At 30.9% G+C, this 27,345-nt stretch overlaps 1 protein-coding gene across 1 annotated transcript in view; it reads left to right on the forward strand.

Annotated features, from left to right (window-relative positions):
• The first annotated feature begins 20,167 nt into the window (after positions 1–20,167).
• The window catches only part of LOC121118695 (potassium voltage-gated channel protein eag), an 83,464-nt gene continuing 76,286 nt past the window's right edge, over positions 20,168–27,345 (forward strand). Inside the window, 1 exon segment of the mRNA XM_040713281.2 lies at positions 20,168–20,565. The gene's annotated coding sequence lies outside the window, so the exon portion shown is untranslated.

Here is a 27,345-nt window from a genome sequence, read left to right on the forward strand (position 1 = left end):
AATATTTTATCAAAAGAGTAGCAATACATTTGGGTTTGTATATGATACCCAAAATATATTTATAGAAATTGTATTCCTGTCCTTTTGGAAACGGAACATTAATATATATTATAATTTACAACCATTTATAGAATATAAATGAACAAACTACCTCACAAAAAATTAGAGAAGGAAAAATGGTTGTTGCGTGTGCTCATTCTTCTTTCTTGTATATTATTAAGTAGGGCTTTGCGGTGTTAACTTGTCTTTCTGGTGTAAGCATTCTCGCCCATCTAGTTTTAATTCTTTTAAAAATGTATAATAATTAAATATATTTGAATTTAATTATTATTACAATATTTTGCCTGTACTAATTCTATTTTAGATTTGGAAGGTTCTCCTCTTTAAAACAGTAATTCATTTTTGCTCCAAAATTATATAAGAGGCAGCTGATATTAACAAGAGCCTTAATTCAAGTGTATCAAATGTCTCGCTTTCGCCTACTCCTTGCCCTCTTTTTTTATTACAAACTACTTTACTTGAATTATAACTTTTTATTCTGTTTCCCATATAAAGTATCCGGTTCACATGGTCCATTATATAATCTTGGTATACAAAAATTGTACAACCATTCAACGTCCTTTTAAAAGTATATTTATTCTGCACACTAGAACATCGAAAACTACGTTCCATTTTGATTGTTTATTTTTATCTAGAATATTGAAATAAATAGTATAACTATGAAATAACATACTTTAAATTCATTTTATTGTCATATACATATCTATATTTAAACTAAAAAATAGAAAGATATACTTTTGATAGGCAATAGGATTTAAATCTTTTTGCTTGTTTGTCCCATTTTGACATCCAATATTTCAGTATTTTTCTTATATATATATTAATGAAACTGGTTTTCATTATTATTAAACTTGGTTTTTTAACAAGGTTTTGTTATAAGTTTATTAATGTTAAGTATTTTTTATTAATCAATTAGAAGTGCCCTTTTTTTTTTTTTTTTGTCATAAATGATGTACAAACTAAGTTCATAAATATACGTGCAGATTTTTACAGGGAACAGATTTGTTGACATGCCAAGATCTTTGAAGTTCATGTGAACACTGTTACTAACATTAAAAAGGAATTTCAAGCTACTGGAACTTTTAAAGCTGGCGGAGTAGTGGAAGACACCACATAGTCCTTACGTAGGCCAACATAAAGGAGATACACTCTATTATTCAATATCATCCTTCAACTAATATAAGTAAGCATGGAAGAGACAATACCATCGCTGCGAAGGCATAAGGGACTGGACAAGGAAAGATTTGGATTAAAAAAAACCTTAAAAAGTGCTAAATCCGAATGGGTACTATTTTACAACAAAAAAGAGTTGAAAGATGCCGGCGGATTTTAAACTTTCTCAAAAATAAGAAAATACAAAAGAATATATTTAGTGATGATAAGATTTTTGTCGTTGATAAGGTCTTCAATTCTCTTACAGACTGGTATCTATACACATAAGCCAAGGCTGCTAACCAAAATTAAGGTATGTGGTAAAGTCCAAACAACCTGCCAGAGTTATGATGTAAGGCTATGTCCGCATTAATGAAAAAGTTTCCCACCCATATTTATTAAAGACTTATTAAATGCATTCACAAAAATCACCACATCCAAAAAGTTAATCTAATCCATGAGGCTACCTATGTCGTGGGCAACTCTATTTAGATCCCGGATGATGCTGTTGCACATACCAGCAACACAGTTCAAGCCTATTTGATTTAGAACCTGAAGTCAAGTGGATTTTGGTGAAAGGAGTTCTTGCCAGCATCAAATCTAAGCCTGAATCCAATTGACTCCCTTATATGGAAGCATGTGGGGAATTGAGCCTGTCACATTTATCATCATAATTTCACCAGCCTAAAGTTCTCCATTGCAAAGCAACGTGTCCAAAAGTATATCTGAAAGTATGCAAGTCCTTTCACCCAGATTGGAGGCTTGTATTGGAATTTATACTTAAAAAACTGTTTATAAAAATAATTTAGCAATGTAAATATTATGGAAATGATTGATTGACATCATTTGTAAAAAATAAAATTATAATTTATTGGAAGCATACAAAAATTAATTTTTCGGTTTTAAAAGAGTTGCAATTGTATATGCGTGCTTCTGTGTAGTGGGTCTAACGACGCAGAAATATAGAGTTATATAGATAAACATTTTTCTAAAGAAAAAATTACTACAATGTATAAAATTAAGAAATTTTACACGTTTTAATTTGTACTTATTACAAAGGTATTATCTACTTTATAGCTCCTCTTTATCAGTGTTCTGAATGTTAATTTTGTTGAACTCACATAATAGGTACCTTGTCAAGTAGATAAGTACCAAAAACATCTTTATAGACGATTCCGATTCTGTATTTTGTTTAAATAATTACAGCATGCGGTAATTGTTTAGCAACGAACATTGAGCGCCTGTGACTACTGCGCATGCACAGGTAGGACGTTGTTTGTTGTTTTTGGTGGCTAGTTGACGCCAGTTTAAAAAAATAGCATTGATCCACAAAGTATTTATTCAACAATCGTGGAAAAGGCTGTTTCCTTGTTGGGATCCGGCCAGACGAGACAAACTTCTTTAACCTGGACATGACATTTGTCTGGAGAGTAAGGAAGGAACTGGAAGAGTCTGGATGTGACAGCAAGACTCTGGTCCATTGCAAACTGCAAATAAAACGTTGACTTGATCGTCTTTTATATTTTGTTTTATTTTGTTGGATCCAGTGTTAGGCCTCCATGCTCACCGGACCTCAACTTCATGGACTTATTTGTGCGTGACTGATCCCCTTGTAACAAAAAATCCGAGCTGGTGTCCAGGGTCCCGGAAAAATTCCAGAAATTTCTAAAGGAGACTATAATCAAGACATACTCCCTTTTCCAAGGTCGAGTCGAGTCCTTTATTGACATCAATTGCAATTATATTTATATAATTTGAGTCAGACTTTGAGAGCCACATCAAATACATTGAGAGAGGTATTTAGAAGGCTCTCATGTTTTAATTTATCATTGTGTGATCCAAAAGATTTTCTTCTGGATTTCAATATTATTATGCATCTTTGAAATCCTGTAATGTTATTGATCAATCGTTATTAATTTGGATTTCCGTCTATATGTGCCTCTGAATTGTACAAATATTCTAAAAACGTTACTTTTTAAAAAGGCTCTTAAGACCACACTTGGATCTACTGAAGATTTTAGAAGTCATGCTCGAGTTATACGACTTACAATAAAAATAATAAATGCAGATTCATGTTATGACTTGAATTTTATTACCCGGGTCTATTATTACGAGTCCCTACATAAATGATACATATGTTATATAAAAATTGAAGAGAAAATAATTTTATCTGAGGACCCTATAGGCGGAAGCACCTGGGGTTACTATGATCCACACCTCCTGTTATTGTTTCACCATTTGAAATAATAAGATTTAGAAAATTAGAAATATATTTTATTCTGTTTGCTTAAAATCTAATATAAATAAGTAGGGTAAGTTACGCATCGTCGGACACATCAAAGAAGTGTTTACGTTTATGTAATTTGTATAGACATTGTTCGTTATATTTGATATTTTTTTAAATAAATACACTAACAAAATATGTACGCAGGGCAATCCCTCATTATTTGGCAATCCTTGAGATGAAGTATCTCTTATTATTTTATGAGAAAAAATGGGGGAGGAATATACAAACGGGAAATAAATTATAATAAAAAGAAAAAAAAATCCTCCGACCCTCACTCATTGGTCGTATTAATATAATTTATTAAGGATCATATCTGTGTTTCTAACTTTGTCTTGAGAAGGAAAATAATGGACCCAATTCTGCGATATGATCCCATCTATTAGATGGATACCTCCAATATCTGCGTAACTGTTAAATTTCTAATTGGATTCAAACTTAGGAAAGTATCGCATGGAGTCTTTCCGAGTAGCTTCACTTTAACTTGTTTAACCTCTAGAAAATATTAACTTTTCAATGATGTGCTATAATTATTGGGTCTTGTTTGCTCTTATTGTCAACTCCAGATAGTTAAATCCTCATTTACAATAGTATCTTATATTTCATTGAGGCTCTTATATTATCCTGATAATATGTCCGATCAATTATGAAGAGGAATGGTCTTCAACTCTAAATCCTTCATTAACTTTAAAAATAAAGAGTTATCATTTGTATTCCGATAGATGATGTTGAAGGTTCTATTCTTTTACAATCTTTAATTTCATTTATCAATAATAATAATTAATTAATACACCTTTGTCTCCTTTATGCATCATCTTTGCATTACCATGTTACAAAATTCAAGTTGTCCTCTTTGTTAAGAAAGGTTTCATTAACTAAATTGGAAGATTCATGTTCGATTTGGTTCGACTTATTAATCAGCAAGGAAGTCAATGTATATCCTTAGAAAAAGTGACTCGCATCTTAATAGCTTTTAACAATATAAAATGCTTGGCTCCTTCAGGATTTAGGAACCAATAACTTACAATTTACCACTCCGTTGCTGCTAAATTCAATTTCTCATTGATTTGATAATTTAAGATTTCATTACTAGTTGTCTGATTTATTGTTTTGTTAATAAATTAATGTAATATTATATTATAAAGTTCATATATGAATTAATTTGAGTTCTTAATTGCATAATTATTTCGAATATATCGCCTTGAATGTGCAATACACCATTGGGAGAGGTGGAGCTTAATATTGGCTAATAATCATCTGCCACCTTCTCATATCTTTCCCTCAATAAAAAGTATTCATCCAAATTACTTCAAGATTCAACTCCACACATTGACAATGTTCAAGTAGAATTGTCGCATATATCGGTCAGACATGATAGGTATTATTCGTATGAACACCTGTAAGGAGATCCAAAACAATTTCTGAAGGTGATCAGTTAAATGCCATGGACTCAGAGGCATAATCTTATCGAACTGAATCCGTTATTTTCCTCCTGAGACCGAGTTGGAAGCACGGATAATTTCCAGTTTATTAATACCCCTGTGGTGTTGGGGTAAAAAATGAAGTTTTTATGTACCGTGCATCTGTTCCTCATTTTATTCTTCCTCATCAACAGCTATTTCAATGATTTTCTCATTGGTGTTTAGCTTTTTATTCACCTATTTCGTAAGCGATTATTTATTCAATTTAAGACACTGTCTGATAATGTGAATTTCTTAGTTGTTTGGTTTATATTATCAGACAGCCATTATTTCGAGATAAAAATGCAGCAAATAATTTAACTTACTTATGTCCAAACTCCTATCGAACTCGGACATGGCAATTTTGTTTCTAATATAACGAAATGAAGACGAAATATCTCCACATTATCACACACCAAAAAAATATAGGGGGTATTGAATTTTAACTGAAAATTATTAGAACCTCAAACTTTATAGTTTTGTTCCTCAAAAACTATGACATTAAACGATTTGAAATTTTACCAGATTATTTAGAAATCTGTGAAAATTACTTTTCATATCCTTGGTTGAAGTACTAAAGAATTGTTGTGACCTAAACATTTAGTGTCAAACGATGTTTAACTTGCCCGATATCCCTTTTAATTTCATTCTCCCCCTCGTCACATCTGATTGTAGCTGATTTAATGAAACGTCATAGTAGCTAAGCTGCTCTTCTCCAAAAAAATCTTCATATTGTCAGGTTATCATGTTGATTTTCGATTTCTTTTTTTTAACATGCCCAAAATCCTCTCTATTAGCATCACTGTGTATAAGTGGAATCGTTAGTATTGAGCCAATACTTCAAAAAGGCCGATTTGGACAATCTATTGTTAAGTAAGTACCATATCCCTATTATTATATAAATAACAGTCCAACAATTGGATGGAATGCTGTAATTTGCCACATGATTTTAAAATTTATTTTGATTGTTTTTTCCAAAAATGGATGAGATGTGACGTCATCAAATTTCTGAGCTAGTCCTCTCTACCTACATAAAAAAAATCCGGGAGACAGCTCTGTTAACGTTTGTGAATTGCCTTAACACCATTTTGTTTTATATTCTTATTTGAAAAAGTATAGAAATACCGGAATTGAAACCGATTTGATAAAGAAAAGGATACTGTATATTTGGTCAGCTGTCCATCTGTCTAATTTAACTCTTACTTGTGCTTTATTGTTGAAGTATATCTTACATTATTATCTCCTTGCGGATGGTGGCTTTATCCTTGGCTTTGCCAACTCTATGAAGTAAGAATTATCGCCTATCTTTGGCGTTAATTGATTTAAAAATGCATAACAAAATAAATATATATGAATTTAAATATAGTTATAATATTTTCTATGCATTAAGGCTATTTTAAATGTAAAAAGTTTAAATACTGAGAAAATTCAAATAAATAAATGTATGTAATGATTACTCAAGATATAATTGTGCAATTCTTTTAATGATGCTACTTATAATTATCTATAGTAAATCTTTTTATACCCTACATATTATATAAGTGATCAAAAATCCCAAAATCATTAAATATGTTAATTTCATAAACAACTGCCAAGAATAACTTTTTTAATCAATATTAAATACACATTCTATTTTATGTAAAATATATATATACAATATTTTATTATATATTTTAAAGTTCACTAAGACAATAATATGTTTTATATTTACTGATTTTCACTCTTTTATATTATAATGAACTTTGCATAAATAAATAAAAATTACACATATGTATCTTAAGTTCTATGTTAGTTCTTTGCAAAACATATTTAACCTTTGTTCATTATATTTCTTTCATGATAAGCCAAAAATGAGTTTAAAAAATCATTTCATATGTTGTGTACATGTTATGATGATAAGTTGTAAGACAATTTCTTTGTCTTAAAATGACTTATTTAATGACAACATTGGTCAATCCAATTACCAACTATACATTGAACCTATCATTTCATTTTCAAAATTACAGAATTATTATGTATTTATGAGTAATATAACTGTGTCCCTTTGAACTTTATAATGTGCCAATAAATACTTATATTTTAGTAGTTTGTAGTAAAATAGCCAAAAATAATACCATTAATATATCGATCATCCACGGAATATTTAGTTATTGTATGAGCCTCATCCCAAGTAACGCAAATCCTTCATTTAAAATTATTCACCTCATTTTTTGTTTGCAACTTGTACAGCTTGATTATACAAGTTACAACTTGTACAGAACATATATACGGGGTGTAACGGAAGAAATTACGTTACACCAACTTTATCTACAACAAAGAGCCGTAAGAAAAAATATATTGGAATTGACAATTTTTATCAATATATTTTTTAAAGTCAGGACAAACATGAATTTTATTCATTTGATATCGGTCCAATAAAATGCTCAGACATCCTCCAATCTCTTTCTGAAGTCCTTAGAGGCAGTCTTGTATAGATTCGGGATTATGGGCCCATTACACATTGCGTGTCACCTTCAGGGCATCATTTTTTGGGTTCCAAAGTGTACCAGATTTCCCCTGAATTTTTGTCTAAAAAGTTTAATCCAGAAGTTCTAGATCGAGGCTTCAGTGGGTCAAATTAACACACTCTGAAATGGCCGAGTATCTTTCAGCAACTTCTGGGCCACTTTTGAGGTGTGGGCTGAGACATCATCTTGCTATATGTCATAGTTATAATTATGGAATGATTTTTGTTTCAATTTAAAAGTCCTTTAGCACTTTGGAGATGGACATGTTTAATTTTTGGAGTAAGAAGGGGTCTTTCCAACAACACGACAATGGTTTTTGCGTGATTTTAAGCTTTTCCTTGTTATTGTCATCTTCGAAACGTTGAATTCATCTACATAGACACACATACTCTTCCGTAGGCTGGCTTGATTGTCCCTTTCACAAAACAGGATCTAATTTAGGCTTCCTTCCAGGAAGTCTACCCTTGCCTCCTCGGCTTCCATCGTTATACAGAGAGAGGACCCAAAACTTGGAGTTACATATCTAAATTACGAACAATGTGATTCTTATGACAACTCAAAGCAAATTCCATTTCAGATGAGACGTGCAGCAGACATTATTCTCAAAGAAACCCCAAACTCTAAGGTCAAAGGTGTTGAGGCCAGGGCTGGAGGTGGGTGACATTGAGGCAGGCCAGAAGTCAGCCATATTGTTGCTCCATAATTTTTGTTCTTCTTGGCTGTAAGGGCCTATAATGCACTTCTTGATGTTGTAGGCAGTCCGGATGAAGATGTCAATAGTCTCTGCAGTTTTCTTGGCACAGACACCCGCGGAAAGGAGATTGCACACGCGTTACCTTCTTTGTTCCTCCTCCAACATTTTACACTTAGAGACAAGTTTTGGGTCCTCTCGCTGTATATAAATATAATGCAACTGTTCAACGATTTGAAATGATTTGTGTGAGATGACTTTCTTCTATGAAATCCACAATTTCCACCTATTCAGTCATAATTAAATTTGAAGGTCTTCAATAGCATTTTTCTTTAATGTTGTAGTATCCCTTTTATTTGCTGAACAATTTTGAAATGTCCCAATAAGACATTATTATTCTAATCCATCTATAAAAAATGAAATATGAACCAATATTTATCATAAATATGTTAAAATACTTAGAAAGTTCACATCAAAGAATTTCGACGAACTATGTTTTAAAGGAACAAATAATTACTGATTGGGGATCATGGTGCCAGCTACTACTTCAGTTATATATGAAAGATTTCTCTCCAAATAATTGATATTGGCACAAAAATATCCATATCTGTAGAGTCCTGATATACCGGGGCGTTTCTAATAATTATGACGTCATATATACTCACACAACCTTTTAATGTAATTTAATTTATAAATATATATTAATAATGTTAGTATAAATATATTGGCGATGAATGGCCCCTATCGTTCAAGTGCATAAGGTTATAAGTGTCAAATAGAAACAAAAAAGGAAGGAAATAATGTAGAAACCCAAAGTCTATTATAGAACAAACAGGATCCTCTAATGTAGATAAGCCTGAGGACCGTAAGGGATATAACAGGTCTGGGAGTTTAAATGTTGTCACTTGTAAACTTATGAATCCTTGCATTGAAACGAATTTGACCAGTTCTATAGTGAAGAAGAAACTGTATAGCGATTCAAGAAATCTGACAATACAAAGGGTAGTAACTCTTTTTCAATAGTGATAGTCAGATTTTGGTTGTTAGATACAACAGTAGCTGCTATATGTAACTCTCTTTTAAAAGATATTCAATTAATAACACTTTAAAATGAGTTTAATATCCAAAAAGTTAAAAGGAAAACATAGAAGTACAGGAAAGTTATTATGAAAGAGGAAGTAATGTAAATAAAATGTATTAGTTTTGATTGCAAGATTGACCTGAACAACGTGGTTAAAAGTTTGAATATCAAGAGGGAAAAGGACACCTTTAGATCAAAAATATCTTTCTCATAGAAAAAGAGTATATTATATGTACATATAACTACAAAGAAAAAGAAAATTGTTTAAATTTTTATTCAGTATATATAATATACAGGTCTGAAACTTGTAACATTCATGTTTTGAAACTCGAAATTAAAACTAACAGTAATAACCTTTCTCATTCTTTTTTTAAATTTAAAAACTATATACGAACAAGTTCATGTTAGTCTTTTTTCAATTTAAGAGCACTGCCATAAATATATAGATCATGTTTCACTATGAAGTGAAAAAACGGAAGATAAGTATTATCTCTGATAGAAATTCCCTAGAACACCAATTTAGTAATTTGGTCCGGAATAGTAAGTAGGCTTGAACTTTTCCTTCAATGACTGATGTGTGAACTGTTTATGAATGCATTGACCTTGAAGACGTTATTCCAACAAATATATAATGGGCACTAAGGGCCCAACAGGAAAAGCTATGAATACAGACTTGATAAAAATTTCAATTGTTCATTTGAAGGCAGTTCCTGTAATGGTAAAACAAATAAGATATTTTGGTATATTTCAATAAAGACCAATGATCCATTTATGACATTCCCTTCACAATTCATTTAGATAACATGCTTCCTGATTTCCATTTGCCTGTTATGTCAACAGGATCCTTGTACAAAGGTAAGATGACTCACTGAAGCTCCTAAAATTTTGAGATATTTTATATAAGAAAAAAATTCAAAAATCTCTTGTAAATAGTAGAAAATATTCTAAGCTTTTACGCTCCGATAATTAAATTTCAAGCAAATTGCTTTGAAGCATTTCCAGTGTGAAATTTCACTATCTTGACACATTGATCAAGATCTGGTCCTTATGATATAAAAAGTACAAGTAGAAATACATTCTTTGCTTACCGTGAAAACATATTGTGAGGATTCCAGAATTTGTAAATATACATTAAATCAGTTAGTGAATACAAAAATGCAATATGACCAAAATAGATTATTTATAGGTCCTAATGAAATTAACTATGAAAGGAATCCTTTTATGAGCTTGATTAATCGGTCCAAGACAATAATCTAAATGCCTCATATATTGAAATATTCCTCTGATGAAAAACTTATGATTATGGAATTCGATAAATATCCATGTCGTTCTCAATCTATAGAGAGGGCAGTAAAACTTGTTTCATAGGCTTTCTGTAAGGTTTACGAATAGAATCAAAGACATGCATTCATTTTGTCAACTTTAAAATGAAGAACATAGTTTAAAAAATTCAAAACAAATCCAGAGTATCTGGTTTGATTTAATTATCAATATCATAGAAGTAGAAATAATATTCATGCTAGATTAAGGAAAAATTATACATATTTGCAAATTGACGTGGAAGTTAATGTAAAATGTAAATTATAGATATATACTATTTAATATTCATAAATGTTCATTTACTAAGTAATATGTAAAATAATCTACATATACCTATATTATTTTTTGTGGGTGGGTCTTTGGGGTAGGGCAGATACAAAGTGCACAAGCTTTGTACATTTGTCACTTCTTATTCATATTAATAGATCAAAGTCTGTTTGACTGGATGGAAAACAGTCACGTGCCACATTGTATATAGTGCCCCCTGATGTATATCATATCCATATTTTAATCTAAGAAATGACAATATAGTATTTTTTGAAGGCGTGTGCATATAACATGGAACGTATATCCATGGTACACTGAATATAGTTCTCATTGATGTAGGTATATAATTTACACATTTTAATACAAGAAATTTCAATGTAGTCGTATTACCGTAGCCAGGGACGGTTATAAGAATTAAAATAATCAAGTTTGAGTTAAAATTTTAGAAAATTAACTAAGCAATACTGTTTGATGATTGGATAACCTTTCAAGCTGTTGAGATATAAAAATTTCAATGTATGATAATAGATTAAAATATAATTGTGTATATTTAATTAGAGTCCTCTGGTATATGCGAGTACCCTTTTAAATGCACAATTAATTAATTAAAAACTGCGTTTATTCATTTAACTTTTTAAGTGTAATGCCAAACCTATTTCATAAAATTATTTATGTACTCTACATAATTGGCAATGACTGGTTCCAATTTTCTTCATTCCACTTCTTCATTTGTGTAAAAATCTTTGACCACTGATACATTTTTCACACTTGGGAACATGAAATAATCCCAAGGTGGAAAATATGGCGAATAGAGCTTATGAGGTAGCAATTCAAAATTTTAATTAATTGATTTTGGCCATTGTAATAAGGGAAATGTGAACTAGTAAAATGTCTTGATGGAACAACGTTTTCTTCTTGGCCAATTGTGTCCATTTTTGCTTGATTTCTTTGCTCAAAAGTTGCAATGAATAACCATAATACTCAGCATGGATCGTTTTTCCTTTTTCAAGATACTGAATAAAAATTCTCGAATGTGCATCCCAAAACCGACGTCCTTATCTTGCCAGCAGATGAAACGGTCTTCCGTTCTTTAAAAACTGGTTGTCTCTTTTGATTCCATTGTTTTGGATTTTCTTTTGTCGTAGGTATGAAATGATACGTACACTAGGGCTTAAATGCATTAACTTAGAGGTGAATCAAATAAATGTTGGTGAACCCGTTATTACAAAAAGTCAATTTATGTTGGTATTTATTACTATGTGTCTAAAATTTAAAGCGATAAAATTAACGCATCATTGTTATTCTTCGATATTCCGAGAGGCGAAATCTCATTACTCTTCTTCTTTATGAAAAAATTGTATTTTTTTTTATACAATCATATCATTAATGAATCCATTTTCAAAGATTGCTTATCAAAACAGATACTTAATATGAAAATGCACAAGCAATAACAATTTGACTCAAGTCCTTCGTTTGAAAGAGGGATGGAGCTTTACATCATCAATATATGCTAGCATAATTAATTAAATACATGCATTTATTCCGTACAATGCGTAAACAAGTGCATGTTTACGCTCTACTTATGTACATACAAACAATATCTATGCTCTTTTTAGTTAGCAAATAATACTTTAATATATGTAGGTATAATTGGCAAATACAGTCAAACCTGGTCCAACGACCCTTTAATAAATTAGAGGGTCGTTTACACCGTTTCGACGCAGGAATTAATAACATGTGAATTGTGTCCCTGCAATCCCCGTTCAGAAGCCATACAAAATTATGTTGTAGTTACTACATCTGTTGATAGATGAACTTGTTCTTAACAGTCACTAAATTTTTAATTTTCATAGATTTTTGAGTACAAACAAGGATGGATTTTTTTTGTTGTAGTACGATTTGGAGATGTGAAAATAGCTGAGGTCCCAGGAAGCATAAATTCAACCAAAATAATATGTCTAGTTTACTGGTAATTGATTATAATCCCTCCTTATTTTGAAAATTCAAACGTACTATTCAGCAAGCAAGGATTACTAAAGTTCATTGTGATTTTTCTCAATAGACATTTCTTTGATCGGCATTCAAACCGACACGCATATTAATTTCAGCTATGGAAGTTTAGATGAAAAATACATATTTAATAAGGCACAAGAAAACTAACAATTATATATATTATCCGTAAGGTGATGTGACTCAATGTAGCTGGGTATAGTATGATAAGTATTCATAAGTTACGAGCGCTACGTCAACTGCTGTACGCTCCCGCTGTATGCTTGAGATGTTTTCACTTAATTAACAGATTTAATTTATAGTTATTCAAAGAATATTACTTATCAATAATCATATTTTCAAATTGCAATATTGTAATATTTGTAGCTTGTAAGTTAGGGATTATTATAATTTATATTATCTTGTGTTTTCTTTGGTGCTCGAGAGGAGGATAATTGTGATTCACTTCATATGAAAGTATATATCTTAAATGACAAATTCCTCTGAGACGAGAATGCGTTAATAGTTCACTCTGGAGGCCATCATCATACTCTGTATTATGTGAACAACTTTTAAAGTCAAAAGATTTTCGAGGTGCGAGACAAACTCTAGCCTCCATGGGAGGAAAAAGATACTGCCATTTGTAACAAGATTCAGTCCCAACCCTTTTTCCTTGCTCAAAATCAAGTAAAAGTCTAGTTGAAAAAAATCATCATTTGATCAAAAGGGGGCAAGTTTAAGGTCTTTAAATCTTCGTAAAGGTATTTTAAGTCCAACACCGGACGAAGATGGTCAATCGGACATGCTCACCACAAATGATCAATTTACTTAAACTACTTGTACCAAAAAAGACCTCCTTCCACCGATATTCTCGATCCAAAACTTTGTTAACTATCGATCAGGTAGATGAATAAAGTCACTTCAAATGTATGTATTTTTCTCTTGGACCGGCTATTGATCATTTAAGCTATAAATATGATTCTTTAACATGAAAAGACGAGTTGTTCTTTACACTGATGAAGTTACATTAAAATAAGGATGATCTTGAAATTGGTATTATGTTTAAAATGCCCCATAATCCAGTCGGAAAAATCTTTAAAACATGCTTGAACTTTATGTATTATCAATTTAAGAAAATTGATATTTTCTCGCCAGATGACATCATAGACCTCTACATGCCAGAGTACTTTAATTCAAAATTCCCAAATACGAGAATGATTTTGGATACCACTGAGGTCAAAATCAACAAAACAAAAATGCTCCTATCCATTTCTAATCAAATATTTTTAAGAACTGTTGAGATCCTCATAATCACATTTCAATTTCATCATCCTAAATTATAAAATTATTTGCATATTGCTCTCCAGGAAACACATCTAATATACTTTTCGGTCATAATCTACTTATTTAAAAACACTGAAATATAAAACTGGTTTAATTTTTCTTCTACATTAATTGGACTGTAAAATAAGGAATTCAGGATATTTAATGGATTGAACATTATTTGTCAGTAATTTGAAGTTCCATAAAAATTAAACAATAACCTTAGACCATGCATGGAAATTTTTTTTCATTTGCAGGTTTACAATATTATTTGTCTTGGTCTTTTTGGTTTTGTCGTGTTATCTTTTAAAGACTAGCTCCAGGCTAGGAGTATATAGTGCATGGACAATGAGAAAGCGTATTCATTAAAAAGTCTTCTACTTCCAGTCTTGAGGCCCCAAAACGTTTAGATTGTCATAGAACTATGACTCATATTGTTTACACCATTTATATGAAGAATGGGATTGAAGGGTCAGGGAACGGAATGATTTATTTATAATATTTGAACATGTTAAGATTCATGTTGTGAGGTTTATCACTACTAGGCTACTGATGCATTTAAAATGGTACTTCCTAAATTAATATTGAAATACTAAAAATAAGTTAACTATGAGAAAAATCTAATGATTACGTGTTACTCTATAATTTTACTCTCTATTTTATATTTAGACTTGTTTACTCTTAGTAAAACTGAAAACCTAAAGGAAATCACGTTTCGAAAACTTTGCTCTTTCCATTTATTACTTAAGTGGCTAAACTTCCAAATTTACCAAGTTAATTTATTTTTAGGTACTATATAGTGTCATTCACTCATTTAATGTTTTATAAATAATCAACAATTAATTGATTTCCCAAATGGGAACAAAGGGCATTTGTATATTTATATTTTTAGAAAGGAAAACCTATTCATATCAAGATTCATAGATAGAAGTGTATGAAGTATGTCCTAGAAAATAGGAGTAGCTCTCTTTAGTTGGCAACCTGAACAGGCTTTTTTATTTCCAAATCTGCTAGAATTATCCCAATACACATGAAAAGAAGCCATAAGGATGTTTGTAATTACCAACCGTTGGAAGCCAAATCTCTTGTCTAATGAAAAAGGTAATCAATTCTTTTTTGATAAAGACAATTAGATATTTCCCAGATAACATGAACTCCGAAGTGGAAGGTATTGTGTTACAAACCTGTTATCATTCTGGGATGATGTCCCTCGAAGTAAGGACTCCTCACTGGATACATATGTCTTATTCTTTGACTTCATGAAGACGTTCGACAAGGTGCTGCATGGTTGACTCAAACACAAACAATATTGTATTGGGATTGGGGATGAACTATTGTAGAGGATTGCATCTTGGCTCAGAAATCAAGAACCACTACTTCTGATAAACGGCATTGGATCAGCTTCAATAGCTGTCCCATCGTCTGTACCTCAGATAATTTATAATGTGGAGTGACTGTTGGAGAATTCATGTAAATCTTGAAAGAAGCTCCTTTATGATTTTTCGGGAGTGGTGTTGTTGACCTTGGAAGAAGGAAGAATGTGGGTGTCTTTAAGGATCTTGGAGTGCTGACATCTTTTAATATGAAATTCAGCTCTCACATTTACAATATTGTTAGAAAAGTAAATAGAGCGCTTAGGTTTATTAAAATAAGTTTTAAAACCATAAATATGAAGCTGATGAAGAAGCTTTATGAAGAATATGTTATGCCTATTTTAAACTACGCCTCTAAGTTGTGGAATCCAATGTATAGAAAGGAAATCAAAGCTCTTGAAAATGTACAGAAACGCTTTATTAAGATGGTATGAGGTGATGTATCCTATGAGGTCGTTTCATATCTTTTCTGACTGTTGTAGCTTGAAAAGAGGAGGAAACTTCAGGATGTGGTTATGATGTTTAAAATTATAAATGCATTGACTAATCGTAACATCAAGCCCAAATTATGTAGTAAGGTGTACAAAACTAGGTCGTTTTCCAATTTTTAATTAGTCCAGCCATCGGTAAATACTAATTACCTCCAACATAACTTTTTTAATCGAACTCTTCGTATTTGGAACTTCCTCTACGAAGATGTGAGAAGAACGTCGTCATTTTAATGTTTTAAGATACTTTAAAAAAATAATCCACATCTACTTTAATTCCACACTAGGAAACTCACATAACATTTTGTTTTGTTTATCATTTTTGCTTTTATCACTAAATACTAAGAAATAATTTTACTAGTCTATTTTAAAGCACAATTTCCCCTTATTATTTCATCTTATCTTATTCATTTTATTTCATTTAATTCTACCAAATTATGTCATTTCATTTTACTGTATTATTTAATCAGATTTTATCATATTTTTTAAACATAATCTATCATAATGTTTTATAATATTTTATCATGAGTCGACAATATTGGGCTTCTTTTTTGGCACTAGTCGAAAGAAACAAAGAAAAACTATATCTGCTCGAGATCTTAATTAATTTTTTTTGTATAGTCAGTCATAGTTTTTATTCCTCTCTCTGCCATTAATCCCCCGAATATTATGTATCATGTAGTCTTCCTTTTCTGACCATGATGAAACAAGATCTTGAAGCCTATTTTACCTTATATTCAGTACGGCTAAAAAAAGATATAATTCTGGACCAATAAGATAATATAATTTAGTTTTTTAAGTTCTTAATATTGGTTTTCCTTTTCTAAAGCTATCAGGTTTTTTATTCAAATATGTCATTTTAGGGTTATATTCCTTTTTTATCATTATGAAAAATATTTCTGAATAGAGCGAACAGAACCATCTCCTGTGTCAAATACTGCATGGGATTATGAATCTTTTTCATGACGGCCTCTGCTAATTATTTTCATTTTTTATGAGCAATAGCATGTCAAGGTAAAATTTCAAGTCATTGACGGGAGCATCCATTGGAAATGCTGAAGTCATCAACGTTGGTGTATAAAACACCTCCAGTATATGGTACCTACTTACTAGATAAGATATTTTTTTGTCTACAAGCTTAGCGGCCCTATTTGAATTTCACTATTACTGGAAGGTGTGTCAAAAAACAAGAGAGTAATCCTATCCATGAATTTCCAGTTCTAGAATAGATCTATTGATGCAAGAAAAAAGTCACTCTTCTTTCTTTTATGCCCCCCTTCCGTTCCTTTGTACCTCACATGTCCGATATGCTGATCATGAAGTTTTACAAATAGTTACAAAGATTTAATCATTTATTTTCTTTGTCTCTATTCTAGTGCGATATCTAGTCCAGGACCTGTCTGATGCTTGTTTCCATGCTGCATTTGAAGATTTTTGAATGTTTCACTTAAAACCATCAAAATTCTTGCGTTTATTCATAATATAATAACAAATAAGTAGTCTTATTTTGCAGTAGCTAACAATGTTGCATTCGCAGTATAAATCAAGAAGTACTTTTCCCAACTAATTTCATTAATCTTTATTAAGTAATAATAACAAAAAAGAAGCTAATCTAGTTTGATAATAACAAAATCCAATGAATAGTAGATGTAAGAGAAAATAATAATAAAAAACGGGAGTATAACTACCATTTTAGTATTGCTATCCAATCACCAAGCTGCTTCTCTTCACCTTCTTTGTACTAGGCGATCTTGATACTTAGACAATAAAATATAAAAAAGTATTATTTAAAAATGATTAGATGTTAGTTTAATGTCTTTTTTGACATTCAATCGTGTCTTTTATATATTTTTTATTTTGTAAAAAAAATACCTAAAATCATCATAAACTGTATTTTGGTAAAACTTTAAAACCGATAAGACAGGCTATTTAGTTCCCTAAAAAAATGATTTTTGAGCTTCTTACATCGTAGTATGGGAAAAAATGCGGGAATATATCAAATTTCTAAAAAGTGTATTTTTGAATAGGTCTAATGATTGATGTATCACTATCCACAGACGTATTTTTCCCATCAGGAACATGCCATACTTCAGAAAATATATACAATAAAGAAAAAATGTTGACACGTATACAAATATCATTTGGATCATTTTGAGCTGAAGTATAAAGGAATAACTCATTGTAATCAAAACTAATAATATGGATCACTAATGGTTTTTTTAAGAAGAATTTGTTGATAGAAAGGGAGGATGACACTGTTCAACAGCAGACATCTCACAAAAAACGAGTTATACTGAGATAAGGCGAATTTGATACTTGATTGGATATATCCTCAGTTTAGTCTTTAGAAAAGGCAATATTTTAATTAGTATATTTAAGATTCAATGGTTTTTAAACGATTGTTTTTAAAGATAGAAATACATTAAATGAAATATTTAGAAGGATTTTTAAACCTTTTAGAAGGTATCTATCATGCTTAGAACTCAAGTTATCGTTCTTTAAAGTTGAAAATCAGTGCCTTTTCTTCAAAGGTTTATAGCTGCAGGAAGAATAAATCCAGGCAGTGTAGAAATATCTCTTTTCGTAGTTGAAAACAAAACCATTAATTTTTTTAAATACCCCCTTCAAAGGTGCTGTATATCGTTATCAATTTGAGATAAGGCCATAACATTATTTCTTTAATAAAGCTAATTTTAAATTGATTTTATAAGGTAAGTCTATTTCTTCAGCGGGATATGGGAAGAAAAGGGATGCGAAAAAGAAATAAACACATATGCTGAAACAGAAATAGTGAGATAAGGTGGGATAACTTAAAAGTTGTAATTTAAGGGAGTTTCTTTTGTGGAATCCCCAATCTTTGATCCGTGTTCATCATTGAATAAATTAAGTTTCATAATTGACAATTTTAAACTACAAATACCTAAAAAAATGGAAACTTCACAATATGGGTTTCTTTACTTAATTAATCTAAAAAGCCAAATATTTCATCAGCATATAGGACATTTTGGTAAATTATTAATTTTACATTCAACCTCCAGGAATGTCTTGATAATATACCCAGGGATATTAGCTATAGTTAAGAGCCTTCATTTTAGTTATTGTATTTATTTGACTCTGATATGACCCAAAATATAAAAATATGATTCAGTTACCATGGGAATTCCAATCGTTCATTAATTTTCTTCCACGGCATGGACATGGCTGACCTTCATTTTGTCTGTACGGATATTTCTTTTGCATGCTTCATCCTCGGGTCAGTCTTTATGGTCCTGGAGACTGTTGCATGGACTACTTGGCACTTTTTGGAAAAAGGGTTAATTGAAGTGACAGGATATGTTGAAGGACCTTTTCAGGCCTACAAGGAATCTTGGAGTACGTTTTTTATCACTCCAGCACTTATGCGATTTTCTCTTATGTGCCCCTTCCTCCTTGCAAGGGTTGTAGATGTCGTAGACAGTGCTCATTGTAAACTAAATGATATTCTTGATTAAAGCTGGACTGTGTCCCGGGCAAGTAAATTAAAATGATTAGTGTACCTCCGGGTTTACTTCTTCGTACATACTTGTTTGAATTTAAAGTTGTGCAACTAACTTAAAGCTAACGCTTAATCCTTTCTTTGGCTTTGGCTCTTTCAGCATGATGTGTGTATGTTTCTTACTTAGGTTTTCTCTGTATTCTTTCCACTAGACTTTGTAGAAGAAACCACACATCACCCGCTTAATGAAGCTTTTAGGCACTCCAACCAAGTCAAAACAATTTATTCTATAAAAATATTTTTATTTTGTATATCAATACAAGTTTGGACTCTGAATCCAACTTGTATATCATAAAACTAGTATAGTTGAAACAATGGTATCTAAAGGTGTTACATATAACCTTTTCTATCCTAGATATAATTTCAAGTTCCTAAAATTTTATACAACCTTAGTTAGAAAGTATTGCAACTCTTTTTCCTCTATCTCACAGAGTATAATATATCCTTCATACCTCCAGTTATTTTCTTTATTATCCTTATAAAGTAAGTGATGATATTCCCAGGTATATGATAGGAGAGTTGTAGTACCTTTCAGAGGATGATGAAATTAATATAATTCTCGGATTTGATGGATTAGAAAGCAAGTATGTAAATTATCTGATCAACATAATTATGTAAGTATATACTTATAAACAGTAAGCAAAAGAGAACATACATACTAGGCCCTCTCTAAAATATATGAGTCTATCACTTTCTTTGGAGGAATAATAAGGATTTTCTTTATGTATTTAACATAAATGAAAAGCGCTGTTTATATGTAAAAGTAGAATGAAAGAACGCTCTCTTTTTTTTCGTTTTACCCCCCTCCCCTTTAATTTTTCTTTAGTTGTTCGATACGAACCGTTACATCATGAACTTCCTTCGATTGCAGTTTTTATTCATGTGGTTTTATGTTTAGTGGGCTTTTATTTGAGTGAGAAGTGAATCGTCCTTGACGTAATAAAGATTTTTATCATGAACATCATCAGCATTTCAAATGAAAATATTTTAGTTTGTTATTTCCATTAGACCATACGGTAAACGAGGATTTATAAGGTAAGCAGGACAAACAAATACATTTGCTCTCATTATGTAACCAATTATAGGTAAATATTAATTAAATCATCTCCCTATGATTGAGGACAAAGCTCAACCAATTCCAGAACCATAGTAAGGCATAGAATTTGCTCTCTAAAAGTTATGTAAGTGAGAGGTGAATGAATCTATTATTTAGAAATAATGTTGTCAATATTTTTTGTACTGGTTCCGCTTTCTAAATTGGTATAGGTTTTTTTTGATACTTTTTCTATAAAAATAATAACAAATTATTTTCCAATAACAGCAATTTTTGAAAATAATAAATATAAGGTGTTGTAATTTTGTATCAACTTATTGATTCTTTAAAGTGGATAGAATTGTACTATATTGTTTAGTCTAATAATTCTATGACGTCATTGCATCCTAAGTACCAGTTATAATACACATAGACCCGGTTGCACTAGCTCGACTTATGATTTATACTTTCCCTACATTTAAGTTGTTTTAATTTTAAGTCGAGTTGGTGCAACCGGTCCATTTAGTAGTGTACCTCTTTCAATGCACCAATACCCGGGCATCACTAATGGATCGGTATACCGAACAATACTTTTACGAAACGATATAAACACTGCCTTAGCCTCTCTGGCTAAGTAAATAAACTTTAACTAAGAAAAAGGAACTCAAAACAGATTTAAAAATAATGATAGTGTTCCCCCATTCACAAAACCTCAATCAAAAGGAGGTTAAACTTTTGTCGAGCACAATGAGATAAAAATTGTAATTTTTTTCAACTAAAGTATCACCCATAAAAATGACGCAAAAACAACTGCATAATTAAGTATGGGACAGCCAAGTATTTAAACTTATCCGAGTTGAGTGTGAAATTTATGCCATTGATGAATGCTTGTTGCATCAATCCTCATAGTATCTTTAGGTATCTCTTTATTTTTTAATAAATTTATAAATAGGGGTTTAAATTCTAAGAATTTTCTTGTGTGCGATATTTTTAGTAGTTGGCATTCGGAGCAGTGTTTTTTTTACTCTCCAAATATGCTACCATTTAATCCTTGACGAAAATAACATCAACATATAAAGTAAATATAAGTACGTGCCCTCTTGAAAGACGGAGAGAAATCCTAAGAAAATTATAAGCGTAAGTCCTGGTTACACTCACAAAAGAATTTAGGATTGACAACAGAGTAATTCATTCATATATTCTTGCTAGATTCCGTGTAGGATTTGTTCCTTCTCTCATATCCGCTGCTAGATAATCTAATGGAAAATCATAACAGCAAAGCTGCTCTCCTTCTAAACATCCTTCAAATTGTCAGGACTACCATATCCTTTTTCGGTTTCTTTTTCTCTTACATACAAAAAAACGCTTAGATTGTTACAATGTACATAGTTCATGACAATTAAAAAGCAAAGTAGAAGTAGGTAGAAAATCAATAGAGGTAGTAGGATTGTGACAAGGGCTTATCCATCATTTATCACGAGACCTTTCCTATGTTTTTTTTAACTTTATGTACAAGTAATGGAAGAATATGTAAATATTAGTGTTAAAACTATGGTTAAGACCGAATTTTTTTTTATCAGTTCAGTCTTTAAAATCGGTCCACGTTTGAGAAAGATTACATTTCGCTCTGATTTATTGAGCGAAATGTAATCTTTTTCAAAACGTGGACTTATTTTTTCAGTCTTAATATTTAGTCCGATTTTTTAAATACATCAATCTATGAATCGATTTTCTTCCTTATCCTGATTTATGAGCTGTACAAATGTAATTAATATTCATATGACGTTATTGTAGGTCGATGTTCACAATTTTGGGACACAAACAACATCATCAACAATTCATCAGCAGAAACAGTCTTGACCGAATTTTAAATAAGACCGATCCATACCAAATGATTCTTTAGAACCGATTTAAACCATATCTCTTTAAAGAACCAAATTAGTTTGGTCCACTAAAAATCATCATCATCTCAGAACAGAAAGAATTTTCAGAGCACTTTTCATCATTGTGAAACCCTAGACGTAATTATATACTTTTTTTACAAAATATATTTCTAGGGAATTTGATAACATTTTTTTTTTTAGAAAAGACATTACGGGATGATCTTTTAAAGAATATATTTCTTGATAACCTTGCAGACCTGATTTGGAACCAGTTCTCTAGGACCTTCTCGTAATATAAACGATTATACATCATGACACAAACTTTCTTATATTATACAAATGTGTACAAATATTTTAGCATTTCTTCCAGAAACTTCGACTGTTTCTTAGATGATTATTGCAATATAAAATATACTATAATACGTTGTTGTTACTATGCATCAAATACTAATCAGGATTTGATAACAAATCAAATGGATTAACATGACTCAAATATGTATATAAGGAAAACAAAATGCCTTATAATCTAAACTGTATTTAGTCCTTTCACGAGGTAAAGTGTTCACATCCCAATTTTCAACAGCAATAAATATACAAAGAAGCCTTTTGAAAAAAAGATGTGTTTTTTTATTTCCAAATAAAAATATAATATATAGAAAATAATCATAAAATTTGTCATAAACTACTGGCAAAAATATGCCATTTTAACTTTGTGTCTTCTTTATATATACGAGTGTATACATATTTATAGGAGGCGTAATTAAATTTAGAGATCATTTACCTTTTAATATATAGATATTCGTTTTGTAACGGTCGATGCTGTGCTGATTATAGAGCAAGGAAAGAGAAAGGTTTCATAGGAAGTGGTTCTTGAATGAACTAACATGTATAAATCGTTAGAACGCAAGCTTTCACATAACAATGACTTGCACGCAGATATTTAATTAAATTTGATGACATGAAACTTGTACATACAATGTGGGGATTTTAAATCCGGAAAATTTAAGGATAATTTATATTACTATTTATTTCGCAAAATCAATTAATCACTTCAAAAATCTTTTACTCTTTCATGAAAGAGTCATAGTGAAGTTAATCAATCAAACCAACCATCTCCAACTTCACTCACTGCCTCAAAACTGGTCATGAGCCTATCACAGGCCTTGATGAGGAACGCCTTCTCCAGGTTGGCCACTGTCTCTTGAATGGAAGGTCACAAGGAGTCAACACTTTAATGTACACGTTTATTGCACAATCTATCCTAAACACTCCACACAGTTTAGTCCTAGGTCATCAGATCTGACAATCTAGGAGGCCACATTTCCTTTGTACTAAAGATAAAAAGTGTTAAAATTGCTGGCTTTTCTGGAGTAAATAAGTGACTAATTACCCGATTTGGACAAACTGGACCGGATCTGTTAACCTAAATTTTATCTATCTAGGATGATTATCTATTGGGTTATTTACGTCCTTGGGCGTGCGCCTGGTACTAAGGCACACTATAATGTCCACTCGGTGTTCGTATTGGAGGGCATCTCAAAGATTTTGTTTTTATTTATCATCACGTTTTGTCAGCTGAATTAGATGTGCACATTTTCATAAACTTAGATCTCAGGGTTGCCAAGATATTGACTTGTTCCGGATTTGAAATCCCTACTCTGTATACTGTACAGTGTACATACTATATGAATTTATCTATATAACTCCCAGGGAAATTGAGCCTGTTAACACTTTTTATGTCCATTTATGAAACAAATCTGTTCAGTCATTAATATCTTTTTGTTCATTTTTTTAACAAAACGACGAGCAAAGGATTTTTGTCTTCGTTTAGTTGGTTTAAAAGAATGAACGCCATTTATTTTTTGCTCAATATCTAAGTTTAGTATTTTCATTGTTAATGTACGTATGTCTTAAAACGGACTTGCCGAAATGTTGAAAGTTTGGACTTGAAATTGAATGACTTGACAAGAACTTAAGCGAAGTATTATATGAATCTTCTTGATACAAGTTACAAAATATCTGTATTCAAGAATCGAAAAATTATATTTATTTGATGAGGAAGTAATTAAAATAAGAAATTGCAAAAATGTTAACTATGTATATTTATATGTACATCAGAAGGCGTTTACATACACTTGTCTACAGGTATATATTCAATTTTTCTATTTAATGGATGTTTTCTTCCATTATTGTTTATCCTTTTATATAAAAAAGTACATTACTGTAGTTTTTGAAAATTAAAAAATTAATTAAATACTTAATTATTGTTTTTATATATCAGATGTCAGTCAGTGTCCTGTTACTGTCTAAAAAGTGTTTGAAGTTATAAACACATTCAACAAAAAAAAAAAAATCAACTAATTACCAATCGTCCACAAGAACTGGCTTTTTCAGTTTTTAGTCCTTTTCTCCAACAGTCCTTGCATTACTCCATAATTTGTAAATCGTCATGTTATGGCGATATTACGTAAAAATACTCTATTTCATGTATGATCATTAATATAGCTTTCTAATAATCCAATATATTAAATATATATTCATTTATAAAAATGAATTGCCCAAAATTATAGATTATATATATATTTGATTAGCAATCCTTTTTTTCTGTGGGATTGGAATGTCTGAGGGTGCAATATTTAAGATAATGAACTTACCTATATGATCTCTCTTAAATAAGATATAAACTAAATTGGGGATATTTGATTTCCAAAACTCACCTTAGGTAATGATGTTTTAAAATTTCATGGCAGACTATTTATCAAACCTATACATTACATTATGTACAAGGTCAACATGTGCGGCATTAACTTTTTAACTTGTAGGTGTTGTAAATAAAAATCACATCGATGATTAATGTATAATGACTCAATAAAACGTTTTATTACACTTGCAATTTGATTAAGTATCATTTATTAATTATCGTTCAAATATAAATATAATGCAAAGGAATCACCGTTAAATAAACTCAACCATGACTAGAGTAATAACTTAAGCTAATAAATGGATGAAAAGGAAGGGTAGAAGTTGTTGGTAGTTATGTGAGGAGATAGAAGAGGATGATGTGCATTTATTCCTAAAGTGTTCATATTCAAGGGTGGAAGAATGAGAATTAGACAATATTTGGGAGCCGACGATGAGGGGGATATCTACTTGGCCTAGGTCTAAAATTTATAGACCATTATAAATTTACCAGAAACCCAAAGCTTTGACTGGAAGTTTAATTGACTTTGCATGGTCTATTTTAAGTTATAAACTAGTTTTAGATTTGTAAATACTTTAATTCGGCATTTTAAAGTCCATGTTATTTTAAATATCTCTATGTTGATTATTTTCGAGGTTCGTTTGGTTGTTGGTTTTAGAAGATAATTGTGCTGCTGTTACTATATGTGTTTAATTTGAGGATAATAAACCACCCGAACTCTAGGCCAAGAAAAAAATATATATAATCATTTTTTAGATTTTAAAATTTAATTGTCCAGGATCTAAGTATAAATTGGATGTTCATCAGAACAATTTTCTAAATAAAAAATTACAAATATTACTTGTTAAAGGTATTACAAAAAAATTAAGGCTTAATCACGATGATTTTTTTCATTCCCTAGTCTGGAAATGACAATTCGACAAGGTCTTTTTTTGAAATATGTTCAACGCGCCAAGAAATCTCAATCCAATCTTTGGTTAAGAGGCCTTATGATTTCATAGACATAATAACTCAAAGTCAATACAATAGCAATGAATTGCCGATATTTTGTCTTGAATTAATTATGATGTGCACATGTTTCAAGAACTACAACTGAATAAGGATTAGAATTTATGATTTCATTATTTTATTTTTTTTCTTGGTACTATTATGAGATATAAGTCTCTCTCGGTCCTCAACACATCAAGATGTCTACTATATGGAGCCATATCAAGAACTGGAAGTGTTCCTTTTCTGTGATTTTGATTCTTAGGCTTCACAACGACGTCAAAGAACCTCAAAGAGATTAAATGTTGACTGAGAGAAGATTCCATTTCCTTGAAATAGATAAAAATCTTCATTATCGGAAATATTAATTCCTGGAGTCCCAAAGCACGTACATATTAGATGACAAGAATGGATAAAATCAACGACAAATTAAAAAAATTGTAGATGTGAAAAATGTAGTTGTGAAATGACGTCATTATTTGCCATCTGGTATGTTTCTGTTCCCTCCCCATTATAGTAATAACTATTAAAAGCTCACTGAAAGGATCTTAGATGAAAAGAACTTGCCAAAATAAATATCTATAAAAAAACTTCGTTATATCGAGCCTCGTTCAAAAATCTTCGCTATAAAAAGTGGACACTGTTTAGTTCATTTTTATTACTTGTCCAAGTGAGAAGTGTCTATAAAATTATAACTATATATTTGTATTAAACTTATAGTTACACTTGCAAATTGTTTAAATAAATACTATTATTTTCTATCATTATATATCGATTCTATATTAACTTCTTCCATCGATTGAATAAGTTGGTACAAAAAAATATAAACACAAAAAGGGATATTACTTGCTGCAAAAGAATTAACAACTACGATATGAAGAAGTCAACTACAAGTTGAAAACTCTTTTAAGCTTTACAAAAAAAAATTTCATATGTCAATCTACCAGCTGAGTTATTTATCACAAACAACTAAACCTACTCTCCATTAACCTTGGTGAACAGCATGTCTTTCTTTGATGACATTTGAACATTAAAAAGCAGGGGTAGTAATATACGTCCCTCCAAAAAAAGTAAAAATACATAAATTCAAAGTTAAACATTGACAAAATTAAAGAGTGACCAATGTTCTAACGTTTTTTTTTTTTGATAACTCTAGATATAGTTTTCAACTAATTCTGAGTAAAATTAGAGACTTAAGTGATACAATTGTG

The sequence above is a fragment of the Lepeophtheirus salmonis genome, chromosome 5, assembly GCF_016086655.4.
Source record: "Lepeophtheirus salmonis chromosome 5, UVic_Lsal_1.4, whole genome shotgun sequence".
In the NCBI taxonomy this organism is placed as follows: Eukaryota; Metazoa; Arthropoda; class Copepoda; order Siphonostomatoida; family Caligidae; genus Lepeophtheirus; species Lepeophtheirus salmonis.